General features: G+C 37.6%; 1 pseudogene; it reads right to left on the bottom strand.

The window, feature by feature from the left end:
- Window positions 1-7506: 7506 nt before the first annotated feature.
- LOC150004445 (small ubiquitin-related modifier 1-like) lies at window positions 7507-7806 on the bottom strand (annotated as a pseudogene).
- Between the last annotated feature and the right edge of the window lie 10749 nt (window positions 7807-18555).

Here is an 18555-nt window from a genome sequence, read left to right as displayed (position 1 = left end):
AGGAAGAAATGAAGAATGCAATCTCTGAACTGAAAAACACAGTAGAATCAGTCAAAAGCAGACTAAACGAAGCAGAGGATCAGATTAGTGAGTTAGAGGATAATGTAGGTAATCTCAAATGATACAGCAAAATGAAAAAAGATTGAAAAAATATGAACAAGATGTAAGGGAATTACAGGATAGCATGATAAGAAATAATATCAGGATCATAGAAATTAGAGAGGGAGAAGAAAAGGACCATGGAATTGAAAAACTGATAGGAGAAATAGTGACAGAAAATTTTCCAAACATGATGAGAGAAAAAGTTATACAAGTTCAGGAAGCACAGAGAGTTCCAATGAAGAGGAACCCCCAAAAACCCACTCCAAGGCACATCATAGTTAAAATGGCAACATTCCAAGACAAAGAGAGAATCCTAAAAGCAGCAAGAGAAAAACAGCAAATAACATACAAGGGAGCTCCGATAAGGCTATCAACTGATTTCTCAACAGAAACATTACAAGCCAGAAAGGAATGGTCAAAAATATTTCAAGCAATGAAAAACAAAGGCCTACAACCAAGAATCCTCTACCCAACAAGGCTCTCATTCAAAATAGGTGAAATAAGGAGTTTCTCAGACAAAGGAAGACTGAAAGAATACATCTCCACCAAACCAGCATTGCAAGAGATGCTAAAGGGAGTGTTCTAAGAAAAAAGAAGAAAAGAATAAGAGAGGAGAGGAACAGAGGTACAAAGGGAAATGAATAAATACACGTCAATAATAACCTTAAATGTAAATGGATTAAATGCTCCAATTAAAAGACATAGGATAACGGAATGGATAAGAAAACAGGACCCACATATTTGCTGTCTACAAGAAACACACCTGAAAACAAAAGATTTACACAGACTGAAAGTAAAGGGATATAAAAAAACATTCCAAGCAAACGGACCGGAAAAAAAAGCTGGGGTAGCAGTCCTCATATCAGACAAAACGGATTTCAAAGCAAGGACAATAAAAAGAGACAAAGAAGGACATTTCATAATACTTAAAGGAACAATCCATCAAGAAGATATGACTTTGATAAACATATATGCACCCAACATAGGAGCACCCAAATACATAAAGCAAATACTAGAAGACCACAAAAAGGATATCAACAACAACACACTCATAGTAGGGGACTTCAACACTCCATTATCAACAATAGACAGATCATCGAAGCAAAGAAACACCAAGGATATACAGGCATTGAACAACACACTAAACCACATGGATCTAACTGATATATATAGAACTTATCACCCCAAAGAAGCAAAATATACATTCCTTTCAAGTGCACATGGGACATTTTCAAAGATAGACCACATGATAGGTCACAAAACAAGCCTCAACAAATTCAAGAAAATTGAAATCATATCAAGCATCTTTTTAGATCACAATGCCTTGAAACTAGAAATCAACCTCAGAGAAAAAATCAAAGACACCCAAACTCATGGAGATTGAATAACATGCTGTTAAATAATGAATGGGTTAACAATGACATCAAAGAAGAAATCAAGAAATTTCTAGAAACTAATGATAATGAGCACACAACAGCCCAAAACCTGTGGGACACAACAAAAGCAGTCCTGAGAGGGAAGTTCATAGCAATACAGGCATATCTGAAAAGGATAGAAGAATCTCAAATAAAAAACCTAACCATAATGCTACAAGAACTAGAACAACAACAACAAACAAAGCCTAGGGCAAGAAGAAGGAACAAAATCATCAAGATCAAAGCAGAACTAAATGACATAGAGACTAAACAAACAATCCAAAACATCAACAAAACTAGGAGCTGGTTCTTCGAAAAAATAAACAAAATCGACAAGCCTCTAGCCAGGCTCATCAAGAAAAAAAGAGAGAAGACACAAATAAACAAAATCAGAAATGAAAGAGGAGAAATCACGACTGATACCTCAGAAATACAAATGATAGTTAGAAATTACTTCAGACAACTGTATGACAAGAAATTTGACAACCTAGTAGAAATGGACAGATTTCTAGAAACATACAACCTTCCAAAACTGAATCAAGAAGAAGTGGAAAGTCTCAACAGACCAATAACAAAAAAGGAAATTGAAACAGTAATCAAAAATCTCCCTGCACACAAAAACCCTGGACCGGATGGCTTCACAGGCGAATTCTACAAAACATTCAGGGAAGAACTAACTCCTATCCTCCTCAAACTGTTCCAAAAAATCCAAGAAGAGGGAAAAATCCCAAACTCTTACTATGAAGCCAATATTATCCTAATCCCCAAACCAGGTCAAGACACAACAAAGAAAGAAAACTACAGGCCAATATCACTGATGAACATCGATGCTAAAATCCTCAATAAAATATTGGCAAACAGGATCCAGCAATACATCAAAAAGATCATACATCATGATCAAGTGGGCTTCATTCCAGGGATGCAAGGATGGTTTAATATTCACAAATCAATAAATATAATACATCACCTAAAAAGAATGAAAGACAAAAATCACATGATCATATCAATAGATGCAGAAAAAGCATTTGATAAAGCACAACACCCATTTATGATGAAAACACTCAGCAAAATGGGAATAGAGGGAGCATACCTTAACATAATTAAGGTTATATATGAGAAGCCTGAGGCCAACATCATACTCAATGGACAAAAACTGAAAGCATTCCCCCTGAACTCAGGAACTAGGCAAGGTTGTCCACTCTCTCCACTCCTTTTCAACATAGTGTTGGAAGTCCTATCCACAGCAATCAGACAAGAAAAAGAAATAAAAGGCATCCAAATTGGGAAAGAAGAAGTGAAACTTTCATTATATGCAGATGACATGATAGTATACCTAGAAAATCCTATAAACTCCACTAAAAGACTACTCGATATAATAAGTGAATTTGGCAAAATTGCAGGGTACAAAATAAATATACAGAAATCTAAGGCATTTCTGTACACCAACAATAAAATATCAGAGACAGAGACAAAAAAGAAAATACCATTTACTATAGCAACAAGAAAAATAAAGTACCTAGGAATAAACTTAACCAAAGAGATAAAAGACCTGTACTCTGAAAATTACATAACATTGAAGAAAGAAATTAAGGAAGAAACAAATAAATGGAAGCAAATACCATGTTCTTGGATGGGAAGAATCAACATCATCAAAATGGCCATACTACCCAAAGCAATTTAAAGATTCAATGCAATCCCTATTAAAATACCAATCACATATTTCACAGACCTAGAACAAATACTCCATAAATTCATATGGAACTAAAAAAGACCCTGAATAGCAAAAGCAATCTTGAAACAGAAGAACACAGCAGGGGGAATCACAACACCAGATATCAAACAATACTACAAAGTCACTGTAATCAAAACAGTCTGGTACTGGCATAAGAACAGACATATAGATCAGTGGAACAGAATAGAGAGTCCAGAAATAAACCCAGGCCTCTTTGGTCAACTAATATTTGATAAAGGAGGAAGGAACATAAAATGGAGTGAGAAGAGCCTCTTTAACAAACGGTGCTGGGAGAACTGGATAGGGACCTGCAAAAAAATGAAACTAGACCACCAACTTACACCACACACGAGAATAAACTCAAGATGGATCAAAGACTTAAATGTAAGCCGTGACTCCATAAAAGTCCTAGAGGAAAACATAGGCAAGAAAATATCAGATATCTCACGTAACAATCTCTTCATGGATACATTTCCTAAAGCAAGAGAAATAAAGGAAAAAATAAATAAACGGGATTACATCAAACTAAAGAGTTTCTGCTCAGCAAAAGGAAACATCAGCAGGATGAAAAGGAAACCAACCATATGGGGAAACATATTTGCCAATGACATCACAGACAGGGGACTGATTTCCAAAATATATAAAGAGCTGATACGACTCAACATCAAGAAAACAAACAACCCAATTAAAAAATGGGCAAAGGACCTGAACAAACACTTCTCCAAAGAGGACATACAGAAGGTCCATAGACACATGAAAAAATGCTCAACATCACTAGCCCTCAGGGAGATGCAAATAAAAACCACAATGAGATACCACCTTACACCTGTCAGAATGGCCATCATCAACAAATCAACAAGCAACAAGTGCTGGCGAGGATGTGGAGAAACGGGAACCCTACTGCACTGTTGGTGGGAATGCAGACTGGTGCAGCCACTATGGAGAACAGTATGGAATTACCTCAAAAGATTAAAAATGGAACTCCCTTTTGAACCAGTGACTCCACTACTGGGATTATACTCGAAGAATCTTGAAACACCAATTCAGAAGAACTTATGCACCCCTATGTTCATTGCAGCACTGTTTACAATAGCTAAGTGCTGGAAACAACCTAAGTGCCCATCTGTAGATGAGTGGGTTAAAAAACTGTGGTACATTTACACAATGGAATACTATGTAGCAGAAAGAAAGAAGGAACTCCTGCCATTTGCAACAACATGGATGGAACTAGAGAGAATTATGCTTAGTGAAATAAGCCAGGCAAAGAAAGAAAAATACTTTATGATATCACCTAATACAGGAAACTAAAGAACAACACAAACAAAGGAACTAAATAGAACAAAGAGCAGAATAGCCGTCAATAGGGGGAGGGGAGAGGGAGAGAAGGGGGATAGGTAAGGGAAGGGTTTAGTCAAAGAACCTGTATAAAAGACTCATGGACATGGACAACGGGGAGGGATATGATTGCGGGAGAGGGGGTGGGTTGGGTGGGGGAGAGAAATTAGGGGAAAAGGGGACAACTGTAATTGAAAAACCAAAATAAAAAAATATATTGTAATAAAACTGAAATAAATGTTAATAAATTACCCATATCTTTTACCCACCAAAGTAAAACCATGATTTAAAGTAGTTATCTCTTTGGCAAATAACCTTGTGTCTCTTGGCATAAGCAACATCATAGCTTTCTGATAATAGTCTCAGAAATATCATTTGTCTATTATAAGAAAACCTTTTATTTAACCTTTTTGCATTATATAGAAACCACCCTTGACCTTTAGCCAGGCTTAGTGCCAGTTCTAAATAACACATCCAGTAGAATAAACACCAAGTTTTTCTCCTCCAACACAGACAATTCTGATCTCATTGGCATCTGAACCACGCTCTTGTAAGACTGACAGGACAGCTCCATTGCTCAGAAAATACAAGTATCTTAACTGAAAACTTGATGTCATGAATATTCTGGCTTCCTTAATTTCACTTACTTCCTAGAGAGAAGGTTGGTTATACTTACAAGAAAGTATGAAATCTATTTATAATGTTTCTACATGAAGTTGGCTATTTAGGCTGCTTAGTTTCTTGGACTTCTGTGTTATTTGCTCAAAGCATATAGTAACAGAGTGAAATGTCAAAAAGTAGATGAGTAACCCGTTGCATTGAGCTTACATCTAACTTTTACATGGTCTCTGGTCAAACTGCCTTAAAGAGAACTAAGAATCATTCTTCAGTTCAAAACAAGGGCAGATCATTGCATTTAGTTCATCGCACAAGCACCATAGCATTACATACTCCATTTATTTCTGGAGACTTCCAGTTCCTCATCTGACATGTAAAGAGCCTGGAAGTTATTACTCCCATCCTTACAACAATGACAACAACAAACACTAAGAAAAACTAAAAATCTATGACTTTTATTTTAGATTCATCAGAGAACTGAGGTCACAAGGCAAACTACCAACCTGAAAGCTGGAGAGGGAGGAAGATAGAGAGAACCAGAGCTTACCTGGAGAAGAAGCTGCAGCTGTAAGGATAATTGAACAATTCCTGGCAGCTGAGTGTGGACTAGCTCCAGAGAAAACAAAACCCCTGCAGGCAGAGTCATAAGGGGCCCCAGTTTTGTAAGTTTTACCTCCAGGAACCCCACCAGGTTCTCAAGATTAATCAGAAAATAATCTTTGTCTGCTTGAAGCAGGAAGTGGGGACTCATTAACAAAGGAAACTTGCTTTACCAGACCCTAAGGAGCTCGGTTGGGTTTTACCAGAGTCTAACAATGAAGTGCAGTTCAAAAAAACAAAACAACTAGGGCTCCAAACTTTGTAAGTAATAGGGATGGCTTATTAGATAATCTACTCAGTAATAAGGGCAATAAGTGGCTCTTATTTAGTGTGTCCTTACCCTGGCTGGTTTGGCTCAGTGGATTGAGCGTCGGCCTGCGAGCTAAGTGTCGCTGGTTCGATCTTCCAGTCAGGGCACATCAGAGAAGGAAAACTCTGATTCCAAAAAACCTCCGCTGCCTTGCGGCATACCTCTTCAGGGGAAAGGCTAAGGGAGTAAACCCCGACAGAAAATCCAGAGCAGGAGTCCCTAAGGCGGTTTGATGTTGTAGTCAACACTGGCAACTCCTGCGGCGCACCTGAAGCCAAGCTGTATTGACTCCGTCTTTCCCTTGGATCCTTCAGCTGCGAAGAGAGGGGGGGTCTGCTGCATGGGCAACAGCAGACCCTCCATATCACCCTGCCCAGGCTCTGTAGCTTCAGCTTCACTGGAGAGGACACTCCAGCGTCATCGCAAGATGTCGATTCAACACGGGAGGAGACAGATACCGTGTCACTCCCGAGTCGGACTGCACAGCCATTCTCGGCGGTGCAGATAGACTCTTAAGAAGCTACACCATCGTCTCTCGAGACGGACAGCTGCCGACGATGAACCAACAGAGGAAGGGAAATATCCAACTGCATCCTCATCTAGTCCTCCTCCTCCTCCTCTTCCTCCTTCTCTTCTCCTTCTTCTTCTATTCTTCTTCTTCCTTTTTTATTTTTTACAAATATTTTGCTTATTTTAATGAAGCTGGTACAATTCCATTTAAAACTCATATCCCAGGCCAAAAAGTACAAATAAAATTAAAAAGAGCAGTGTTCTGTTGTACAAACTTCTGCATGAGTAACTTTATTAACTGCTAATGAAAATTAGAACATTTCTGGGATCTTCTCACAAGATCTTTATTTTTAAAATCCTTTCTTTTCAGTGAAGCCATCTATGGAGTTAGTCCTTAATCTCACCTCATCTGTTATCTTGACTCCAACTTGATATTCCTCTCTTTTGATCCAGACATTCAGATTTTAAAAGTAGTTCCAAGTCAAGGAAAGATCATTTTTCCACAGTTCAGTTCTCTGAAAAACTTCTATCTCCCACTGAAAGTCATAGTCCAGGAGTGAAGCAATCACATGCTAGAACTTTAAGGTTAATTAGAAATGTCATTATGAACAAATTCACAGTTCTAAAAAATGTGGCCTCTCTGTGCACACATGTAATATTTACAAAGGAGAGGGCAATATGAAGGAGGCTGAGGTTTGATCACCAAAAATCAGCACAATGAAAACAAAACAATAATGAATAGGCACTAGAATTCAAATTACCAGATGTTTTAAAGAGACGGGGGCAGTTAGTTTTCAATTTAATTTTGAACACCACATTACAAAAGAACTATTTTTAAAAATAAATATGAACTGAGAAAAAATAAAATAAAATAAAAAGAATATCTAAACCATTGAATGACCTGTTGTTTGTTCCTGATGAACTTCAATCACATTTTCTTCCTTCATTTCCAGTTCTTTTGGTGTGTAAGTATCAGCAATTCTCTGACCTTCAAAGAGAAACCTGAGTGAATTCATTGGAACTCCCTGACAGCATGATTCTTTGAGTTTCTTGAGATGTGTTGTCATTTTCACTTTAGAATGAATCTAACTGCTATCCTGTCCAATGACTTTGAGTTTAATGTATTCTTCTTCCTTCTTATCCCTCAAGTCCTCAGTTGAAGGTTTTCCCTCCTGGTCAGACATGGTGATGGTGGCTTCACCAGGGTCTCTGCATGTTACAGAAACAGGGGTGTCCAAAAACAAACCCCAGAGTTTGCGACTGGGGAATGTGGAAAAGGAAGCAGCTTTTAAGATGCCTTTGCATGCCTGGGGCTAGTTGCTAGTGTCTTTGTTATGCAAAATGGGTTTGATACATCCATGGCCCAAGAAGATGGGAGGAGTCTTGAACTGTGGGATGGTACAGAAGGAGCCTACAGAGCCTGCATAGGGTTCTGTGTGTTTAGTACTTTGTGGTCAATGGCACAGAAGTAATTCCAGCAGTTAGAATGAGAGATGGTCAGAGGGCTGCCGCTCAATCAGGCAGAATCAGCACTGAGCAGAACAAGCACCTTCCTTTTATTGGATTTTGCAGATATGTTTATTAACAGGGAGGGTCCAGGCATGAGCTCACAGGCGCATCCCAGGAATGATCACAATGTACTTGAAACTTACAACAAAGGAAGGTCAAAAGGTCAACTGAAGAGAATGTTTCCTGACAAACAAGTTTATACAGCATTCATAGACAGAAAAACAGGAAAACAGAAATCCAATCACTTACTCTTTTAAGGCTAAGGAACGGATGCACTGTTCAGAAAGCAATTAAGGTTAAACACCATTTGTACTTAGTTTCGTTTGATTTCCTTATCAACATCAGGGAAAATGGAGTACTCATCAAGATTCTTTTTAAGTCACAGAATGTCTTTAAGATCCTGAGGCCTGAGCAGTCAGAGACTGTTGGCACCAGTGAGTCCAGCTCACTGCTTGGATCATTAAACACCTGGACCGAGAGGCATGTAAACATACCTCAAATCAGAAGTCTTGGTTTCCAGCATTATCTGTGAATGGTCAGAACTGGTTGTAACACCCACTGCATCAGAGGATGCAGTCAGGGATATATAACAGCTGCGGACATTTTAGCTGGGTCTCACGTTCTCTCTGGCTTGCTCGGTCTCGCGCTCTCCCTCACGCTCTCTCTAGCGCTCTCTCTCTCTCTCTCTCTCTCTCTCTCTCTCTCTCTCTCTCTCTCTCTCTCTCTCTCTCTCTCTAGCTCTCACTCTCACTCGATCTCTCTCGCACGCGTGCGCCTTTCTCTTGTGCCCAATCCATGCTGCTTGGTGAAGAGACCTTCTCCATGTGGATTAAAGAAGCTAAGTTCTCCATGCAGTTTTGAGAGGGCTCTCCAGACTGCTTTAAGAGGCTCTCACCATGCAGTTTTGAGAAGGAGAGGAGATCCATGCGGTTTGCAGGAAGAAGGCAGTTTATAAGGAGGCTGAGAATCCAGGCGGTTCTGCATTGAGAGCTGGAGGGCACCACAGCACAGAAAGGACCTCCCCAATCATATTTAAGTGATTGGCAGCTACTAGTAAAGCTGAACTGTGCCTAGGAAGTAGGGAAACAGTGTTTCTGATTTTTCTAAGGCTGGCCTGGTTTGGTAGGGGGAGGCAGAACTATGTGTTTGTGGGTATTTTAATTTTTTTTTTCAGATTTAATGTGTTTTATTGATTAAAATATTACATTTGTGCCAATTTCCCTTCCCTCTGCTCCCCTCCACCCGGTGGCCCCCGTCCCTCCAGTTGTCCCCCCCTTTTAGATTATGTCCATTAGTTGTGCATACAGTTCCTCCCAACCTCTCTCCGTCTATTCCATTCCCTCCTACCTTGATCCCCAATTCCTATATCATCTCCCTCCCTCTCCCCACTCCCCCTCCCTGTTGACCTCCCCCCAATATGCTTCCCGTACCCACAGTTCCTTTTCCACTCTCGTTGCCTGTTTAGTTTGCCTTTGTTTCATCTCCCTAGCTTCTGTTTTTTAAACCAGTCCCTTTAACATCTCATATAACAGTGGTTTGGATCTAATGAACTCTTTCAGTTTTATTTTGTCCTGGAAACACTTTCTCTGTCCTTCTATTCTGAATGACAGTTTCGCTGGATAGAGTATTCGTGGTTGTAGGTTTTGGATTTTCATTACTTTGAATATTTCTTGCCAGTCCCTTCTTGCCTGTAGGGTCTCCCTTGAGAAGTCAGCTGATAGTCTAATTGGGACCCCTTTGTACATAATTCTTTTCTTCTCTCTTGCTGCTTTTAAGATTCTCTCTTTATCTTTAATTTTTGACAATTTGATTATAATGTGTCTTGGAGTGGTTCTCCCTGGGTCCAGTCTCTTGGGAACTCTCCTTGCTTCCTGGACCTGCAAGTCTATTCCCTTCCCCAAGTCTGGGAAGTTCTCCTTTATTATATTTTCACTCAATTTTTCAAGTTCTAGTTCATCTTCCTCACTCTCTGGCAAACCAATGATTCTTATGTTGGGCCTTTTATAGCTGTCCCAGAGGTTTCTGATCCTCTCATTGTTGCTTCCCATTTCCTCTCTCTGCATTGGTTGACTGCTTGTTCCTTCTCCATATTCCAGTTTGTCGAAATGAACTCTGGATTTTTTTTCCTCACCATCTGTCTCGTATGTGGTTTTGTTCCTTTCGTTATGAATGTTTTTCGCTTCTTTCTTATCTTTTTCCTGCTCTTTTGTGAATCCTGTAAGCCACCTGATAACAATGGCCCAGAACTGAGCCTCTGACAGGTTTCTTATCTGTTCATCTGTCAGGTTCTCTATCTGTTGCCTGGTGAGCTGTGCCACCGGGATTTCTATAGTTGTCTGCCTCATTTTGACAGATGCGTTTTGTTTTCTTGGGCTGGCTGTAGGGGGCAGTGCCTGTGTACGCGTCACAAATCAGCGACCGGCGCCTGCCTGTCCACGACCTATTTCGCAGCCCTGTGGCGCTTTCTTTGGGGGCGGGGGTCCAAGATGGATTCACACAGTTATTCAGCTAGGAGACCGGGATCCGTCCTCCCGCCCCCCTGGGCCTCACTGTTCAAGGCGATGTGGTGGCTGTTTTCCCCAGTGCTGGGGTCGCGCACTGCCAGGGGCTTGACTGCCTCTGGGCTTTTTCGCCGCCCCGCCGCTGACCGCAAACAGCGCTGCCCTCTTTAACTCTTACCTGCCCAAATGGCACCGCTGGTTTATAACTTCATATGTTGGGCTTCCGTGTAGTTTTATTTTCTGGAATTTCTAGTTATCCTTTGTTTTGAAGTAGTTGTATTCCTCTCTAGTTGTAGAGGGAGACCTAGCGTGTCCGTCTAAGCCTCCATCTTGGCCGGAAGTCCCTGTTTGTGGGTATTTTAAAGAGCATAAGACTCAACAGCAGAAATCCACAAATAATCTAAATCTATTTAACTGTTAAATAAACATTTCTTTTTCTTTTCACTAAACTCTAGTAATGAGAGTTGTAATTCTCGCGGCCAGCAATCAGGCCCCTATCTAAATGGCCTATGGGTTCTGTTTCAATAGGAGCAGCCCAGAGGTTCTGTTAACATGCACAGCAGCAGCTTCAAATAGGCAGAACCTCGCTCTGGGGTTTAGAAACCCATCTCTTTCTTCCCCACAGCACAACACTGTATCTGGAGGAACTTCTGCTATATCTCACATCACTTCTGCCCTTCTAGTCTTATCTCACCTAAGAGGATAAATACAGCTGAGGAGCACTTGTGAAGTCCACATTCCAGGGGCAAGCGCTGACACTTAATCATAGAAATATAGAATGCATCTTCCTCCCACAAACCCTACACCACAGCAAAAGACTCCTTTATAATAGCAGAGGAGTTCAGCTAAAAAGAACTGCAAGGCTCAGACTCTGTTTTAGGAGATTCTAAGAAAACCTAAAGACATCAGAGAAAACAAAAGCAAGGACACTGGAGGAGGAACTGTTGACCTCCTACACCTACTGCTACAGCAACAGTAAACACAGCCTAAATCCTTAGCCTCACACCAAAGACATATTGACTTTAGCTTTTCTTACTTAGTACACCATGTCCAGCTTTCAACAGCAGCAAAGGCATGCTAAAAAGCAAAAGTACAGACTGCAGAGGCAAACCAAACATCAGAACCAGACTTGAATGTGGCAGAGATTTTGGAATTATCAGATCAGGAATTTAAAATTGCTATGAATAATATGTTAAGGACTTTAAAGTGGACAGAAAAATGGACAAGATGTAAGAACAAATGGGTAGTGTAAACACAGAGATGAGAATTTTAAGAGAAAACATCAAAAGAAAATGCTAGAAATAAAAAACATTGTAATAGAAATGAAGATAGAAATTTAAAAAATGGTAATGAAAATGAAGAATGCCTTTGATGGGCTCATCAGTACTGGATACAGCTAAGGAAAGAATCAGTGAACTTTTAAGATATGTCAATAGAAACTTCCCAAACAGAAAAGCAGAGATTAAAAAAAAAAAAAAAACCCCAGTGGGAGAAAACACAGCTAAATATGAAAGAAGAGTAGAAGAATTATTATTTTTTAAGTAGACTTTACTTTTTAGAACAGATTTAGGTTTATAGTAAAATTGACATTTATTTTAGAGATTTTCCATATACTCTGCAACCAGTTTCCCCTATTATTACCTTACATTAGCATGGTACATGTGTTTACAATTAGCAAACCAATAATACTGAGACATCAGTACTCACTAAAGTCCATCCTTAATTCAGATTTTCTTGGTTTTTCACCTGTGTCCTTTTCTTTGTTCCAGTATCCCATTACATTTAGTTGTGATGTCTCCTTTGGCACTTCCTGACTCTTGCAATTGCTCAGACTTTCCTTATTTTATTTTATTTATTTTTTAAGTATATTTTATTGATTATATTGTTACAATAGTTACAATTTTTCACCTTTACTCCCCTCCACCCAGCACCCCCCTTCCCCAGCAATCCCCCCCCCAAGTCCGTGCCCATGGTTCATACATACAAGCTCTCCTGCTTCACCCTTTCATATATTCTTCTTCTTTTTTAAAAATAAATATAATTAATTATTTTAACAATAAAAAGTAACAATCCCTTCATTATTTTAAGTGATCCTGACAGTTTTAAGTACTATTTGGGGGCATTTTTCTGTTATTTTTATCATGACATATACATATGTTTTTGGAGAGGAAGACTAAGGTAAAATGCCATTGTCATCACATCTTCAAGGGCACATACTACCAACACGACATATCGCTAATGTTGACCTTGGCCAAGGCAGTGTGTGTCAGGTTTCCCCACTGTAAAGTTACTCTTTTTCCTTTTCTATATTGTGCATAGCCTGGACTTGAGGAGAGGGGAGTTGTAACATACCTCCTAGGGTTGTAGAGGGAAGAATATCTGTATAAAGTATTTGGAGTTTGTCTCTCCTCCTTCATTTATTTATTTATAGTCATTTATCTGTCTCTCCTCCTTCATTTATTTATTTATAGTCATTTATCTGTGAGTATAGACTCATGAATACTTATTTTATAATTTGGGTTATAATCCAAAATTGCTTTTAAATTTTTTGTTGCTCAACCTATTCCAGCTTTAGCCATTGGGAGATCTTTCAGTTGGCTCCTGGGTCTCGTTGACATCTCTCCAGAATTACAGTTTAAGTACTTATTTTTAGTACATCCTAACTTCCTGTCTCTACAGAATATTTCAGACTCATCTCTTATATGACCTGCTTCTGTTCTAGAATTAGAATCATTCCTGGTAATTGGATATAAAATTAAAAACTATGATCTAGGCACTAGGTATGCTCATTACTACTGGGATGTCTTTTCTTTTTAGACTCTCTCAGTTGACAGAAAAAGGAAATACATTTTTATATAATTGTGGATACACATACAACTATAAATTTGTCTATATGTAACCATCTGTATCTATATTAAAATATATATGAAGTTATACAGAGGTCTCCAACTCTAACTCATTACTATATGGATTATTCTAGCTTCTTCCTCTTGTTTGTAAATTCTCATTTCAACTGGGAAGTCTGATTTACACCATCTGCTATCCATTTACTTAATTACTCAATTCCAATATACATATATAACAATATAAGCATAGTTAACCCTTAGCCTCATGAGAAACAACTTTATCAACTAGAGTACATTGCTCATGTGTTCCTTTTGTCTTTAGTCTCACAGATTGCATTCATCTCCAAAGTTACTTAGGTCAACACCTTTCCCTCCAACCCTTTAGTAACTTGTCCTATATTTTTGGAATGTAGTTAAACTGTCTTGTCTGGTCTGCATTTCTTTCTGGGATCCCCCAATACGCTAAATTATTTTTAAATTTGCATACATTAAGGTATACTTTTTGTAAAATGCATAATGTCATGTATCCATCATTACAGTATCAAGGAAATTGTTTCACTGCCCTAAAATATCCCATATGTTCAATCTGTTCAACCTTCCTTTCACCTCCTGAACTTCTGGAAATCACTGACCATTTTATTATCTGTATAGTTTTGGCTTTTCCAGAATGTCTTGTAACTGGAATCACATTATGTTGCCTTTCAGGAGTGGCTTCTTTGACTTAGATATATGCATTTAAGGTTCAACCATGTCTTTTTTTGTGGCTTCATAGCTCTTCTTATCACTGAATAGTATCCCATTGCATGTGTATACACAGTGTGTTTATCCTTTCACCTATGAAGGATATCTTGTTTGCTTTCAGTTTTTGTCAATTATAAATAAATCTGCTACAAACATTCATGTGCAGGTTTTTGTGTGGACATACGTTTTCAGATGAGTCTGGTAAATATCTAGGAGCATGATTGCTGAATTGCATGGTAATACTATGCTTATATTTGAAATAAATGAGAGGAATTATTTTCAAAATCACTTCCATTATCAATGTTTTATGATCCAACTGAAAGATAGCATTAGCTTAATTCTATCACAATGGTTAATAGTGATAAAATACAAAATATGAATGTGGAGATGGAGAAAATAAACAAAGGTATGCCATATTGGTATTATTTTTCCCAGGGTAATCTTCTCATTGAAGTAGTACTTTATTTTAACTGACTCATTTGGGATTAACAACAAATTCACATAGCAAAACAGGTGCTAATCCGTGTGACTAGCACATTAGAGATCGCAAATAAGGCAATGCGTTTTCATGCTAATAGTAATTAAGAAGTTGTTTTCTTTTTCAATGTTTGACCTACTTCTAGCATTCAGTTGGAGGTCTTCATGCCAGATATTGCAGTCTTATGTAGTAACAAGACATCAACCCAGTGGTTCATGAACTCTTTGGCAAAATGCAATCTGAGTGTTAAAATTGATCATAGATAACAATACTATACTATATACTGTTAAAAGAGTCAATATTAAATGTTCTTACCACAAAAAAGTAATGGTAATTATATGATGTGATGGAGGTGGAAGCTAATACTATAGTGGTAATAATATCACAGTATTTAAGTGCATGAAATCAACATTTTGTATATCTTAAATTTATATAATGTTATATGTTAATTATATTTCAATAAAGTTGAAAAATTGAGATGTTTTGTTGCAGAGAAATCTGATGAAATTTGGGATATTCTAAAAATCCCACAGTTTAAACATATTTAAATTCTAGTTAAAGAATGTTGCAATTAACATAGGGATGCATATATCTTTTCGAATTCATGTTCTGGATTTATTCAGATAAATACCCAGAAGTGGGCTTGCTGGTTCACAAGGTAGTTCCATTTTTAATTATTTTAAGAACTTCCTTACTATTTTCCATAGAGATAGCACCAATCTTCAATCCCACCAACAGTCCATGAGGGTTAGCTTTTCTCCACATTCTCACCAACATTTGTTGTTTGATTTATGGATGATAGCCATTCTGACATGTGTGAGGTGATATCTCATTGTGGTTTTAACTTGCATTTCTCTGATGATTAGTGACATTAAGCATCTTTTCATTTGTCTGTTGTTCATCTATATGTCCTCTTTGGAGAAATGTCTGTTCAGATTATCTGCGTATTTTTAACTGGATCATTGTTTTTTTTTATATTAAGTTGTATGAGTTGTATGAGTTCTTTATAAATTTTAGATATTAATCCCTTAATGTATTTATCATTGGTGAATATCTTCACTCAGGAAGTTTTCTTTTCATTTTGTTGATGGTTTCCTTTGTTATGCAGAAACTTTTTAGTTTAGTTCAGTGCCATTTATTTCTTTTTTGTTTTCCTCGCCCAGGGAGATATATCCAAAAAATATTACTAAAACCAATCAGAGGGTTTACTGCCTATGTTTTCTTATAGGAATTTTATTGTTTCGGGTCTTACATTTAAGCCTTTAATCCATTTTGTTTATTCTTTATATGGTGTATAAGAGTGGTCTAGTTTCATTTTTTGCATGTACCTGTTCAATTTTCCCAACATCTTTTATTGAGGATACTGATTTTATCCTATTTTTATTCTTGCTTCCTTTGTTACAGTTTAATGGGCCATTTAGGCGTGGGTTTACTTCTGTCATGTCTATTCTGTTTCACTGATCTATGTGTTTTTATGTCAGTACCATGCTGTTTTGATTACTATAGCCATTGTAGCATTATTTACAATAGTCAAGATATGAAAGCAACCTAAGTATCTATCAATATACAACTGAATAAAAAAGATGTTACATATATACAATGGAATATTATTCAGCCATAAAAAATATCTTACCATTTGAAAGAACATGCATGAAGCTAGAGTGTATTATGCTAACTGAAACAACTCAGAAAGAGAAAAATGCCATATTATTTCACTTATATGTAGAATATAAAAAAGAAAGTAAACAAAAAAAATGGAAGCAGACTCATAGATACAGAGAATGAATGTGTGGTTTCCAGATAGCAGGAGGGTTGGGAGCTGGGTGACAATAAATGAAGGATTAAGAAGGACAAATTGGCAGTTACAAAATAGTCATAGGACTGTAAAGTACAACACAGGATATATAGTCAATAATATGTAAAAACTATGTATGGTGCCAGGTGGGTACTTAAAATATTGGGGAGATTGCTTCATAAATTGACACTAATATAATATTGAATGTCAACTACAATTAAAAAATAAAAATAAAATGTTTTAAAAAGTGTTGTCTACAAGTTAAGTATTTTGAGATTAATTGTGTACAGTAGGGCTGCCATAACACAATGCCACAGTTTGACTGACTTAAACAACAGATATTTATTTTACTACAATTTTGTGGGCTGGAAGTCTGAGATCAAGGTGTCAGCAGGCTGTAGTGTGAGAGCTATAGTCTGATTCCTCCCTTGCTAGTGTGCTTGCATGAGCCACAGTGGGTGTGCCAGTGGGCACCAAACTGCACCTGTGGTTACCACTCCTGTCCTTCCTCTGCCCTGCCTCCTTTACTTGTTCCAATATGCCCACCTTCAGATGTACTGATGCGTGGATTTTTTTGGGTGTGTTTGTGTGGTGAACGGGTGATCTTTTGTTAGGTTACAATTGTTTAAGTTGTAAATTTAAGGGGAGAAATAATGGAGTCTTTTCACTCCATGACAATGCTGTGGATACTGGTTTTTAAATTGCTCTTTGTGTATACAAAATACCACGAGGTCTAGAAATAGATAACTCATGGCAGTGATGTGCTTGTATTGGGAGCAGGGCAGAAGGCTGCATGTGTTTATAGGTTGAGTTTATGTTGTTATTGGTGGGACGGTTTGATTTTGAATTTTGCATATTTTCATAGTGAACACATAGTTCTTCACAGGAAGGGCAGTTAAGAAACACTGTTTCTGGTGTTTTGGCAGCATTGCTGTCAAAACAGGTACATTTTCCTAAGAAATTGATAGGTTTGAAATTTAAGATCATAGTTTATATCCCTACATGTTTTGGTCCTTCTATTAATCTTCCACAGCATTGTCATGAAGGGAAAGTCAAAGAGATTTTTTTATAGCATTCAGAAACAATTAACATCATTCTTGCTTAAGTACAGCATCATTTCAGGCATTAAAGAATAAATTATTTACCACAGCAATCCTCTACTGTGATTTTTAGTACTACAATTTTTATTTTATTGCAATGCATACAATCATATATACAATGAATAATTATCATCTAAAAATACAAGATATAAATAATAAACATTAAAGTATATATGAATATACTTTGGTTTCAAAGAATAAAATTGCCTTAGGGATGATATTTTCATATTTATGCTGAATCTTCCAAACAGCTCTTGCTTAGAAAATAAATCTTATTGAAGGGACATACAAACTTGTCACAGTTTTCTCCTTAAAAAGCTCTAACTTAAAGCCAGCCAATGTATTTCTTTTATTTCAATCATTTATTTTCCTATGTCCCAACTAGAGGAAACATTTATAAATTTTCTGATAATGGTTACAGAACTTTGAAAACTTTTACTTTTCAGTACTATATTATAGAATGGAGCTATTTCCTGAAGACTTGTGTGAATATTCCTTGCTTTTTTCAAAACTATCTTTCCAAATGATGCTTCCATTTTTTTAATAGGGCATGGAGCTTTTACTTAAACTCTTCACAGAGTGGATGCTCCCAGGTTCCTAAGAGTAGTCTGAGACACTAATACTCTTCTCCCGGTTAGAATTATGTTTTGCACCTGCATGATTTTTACATGTCTTTTTATTCCTATAATTTTTTTCTTATCCATCACTAGATTCTATTTTCCAGAAGTTGTTACCTGGGTTGGAAGATATAGCTTATGTAGAGAGATATTATAATTTATAAGATACAGGCAGTTCCACTCCCAAAGAGATACAGAGAGCAGTGCCCTCCGTGTTGTGATGGGAGAACAGAAGCATCAAGAGGTGGGACATATCTAAGAGACAGTTGGGCTTGGACAAATGTATCATATAGAATGATGAAGTAATTGCAATATGACCACTGCTTCATTACAGTAGACACACACA

Source organism: Furipterus horrens, unplaced genomic scaffold (genome assembly GCF_987537825.1).
Source record: "Furipterus horrens unplaced genomic scaffold, mFurHor1.1.pri manual_scaffold_7, whole genome shotgun sequence".
Classification (NCBI taxonomy): Eukaryota; Metazoa; Chordata; class Mammalia; order Chiroptera; family Furipteridae; genus Furipterus; species Furipterus horrens.
Note: the sequence above shows the minus strand (reverse complement) of the source record. Positions and strands in the feature narration are given on the sequence as shown.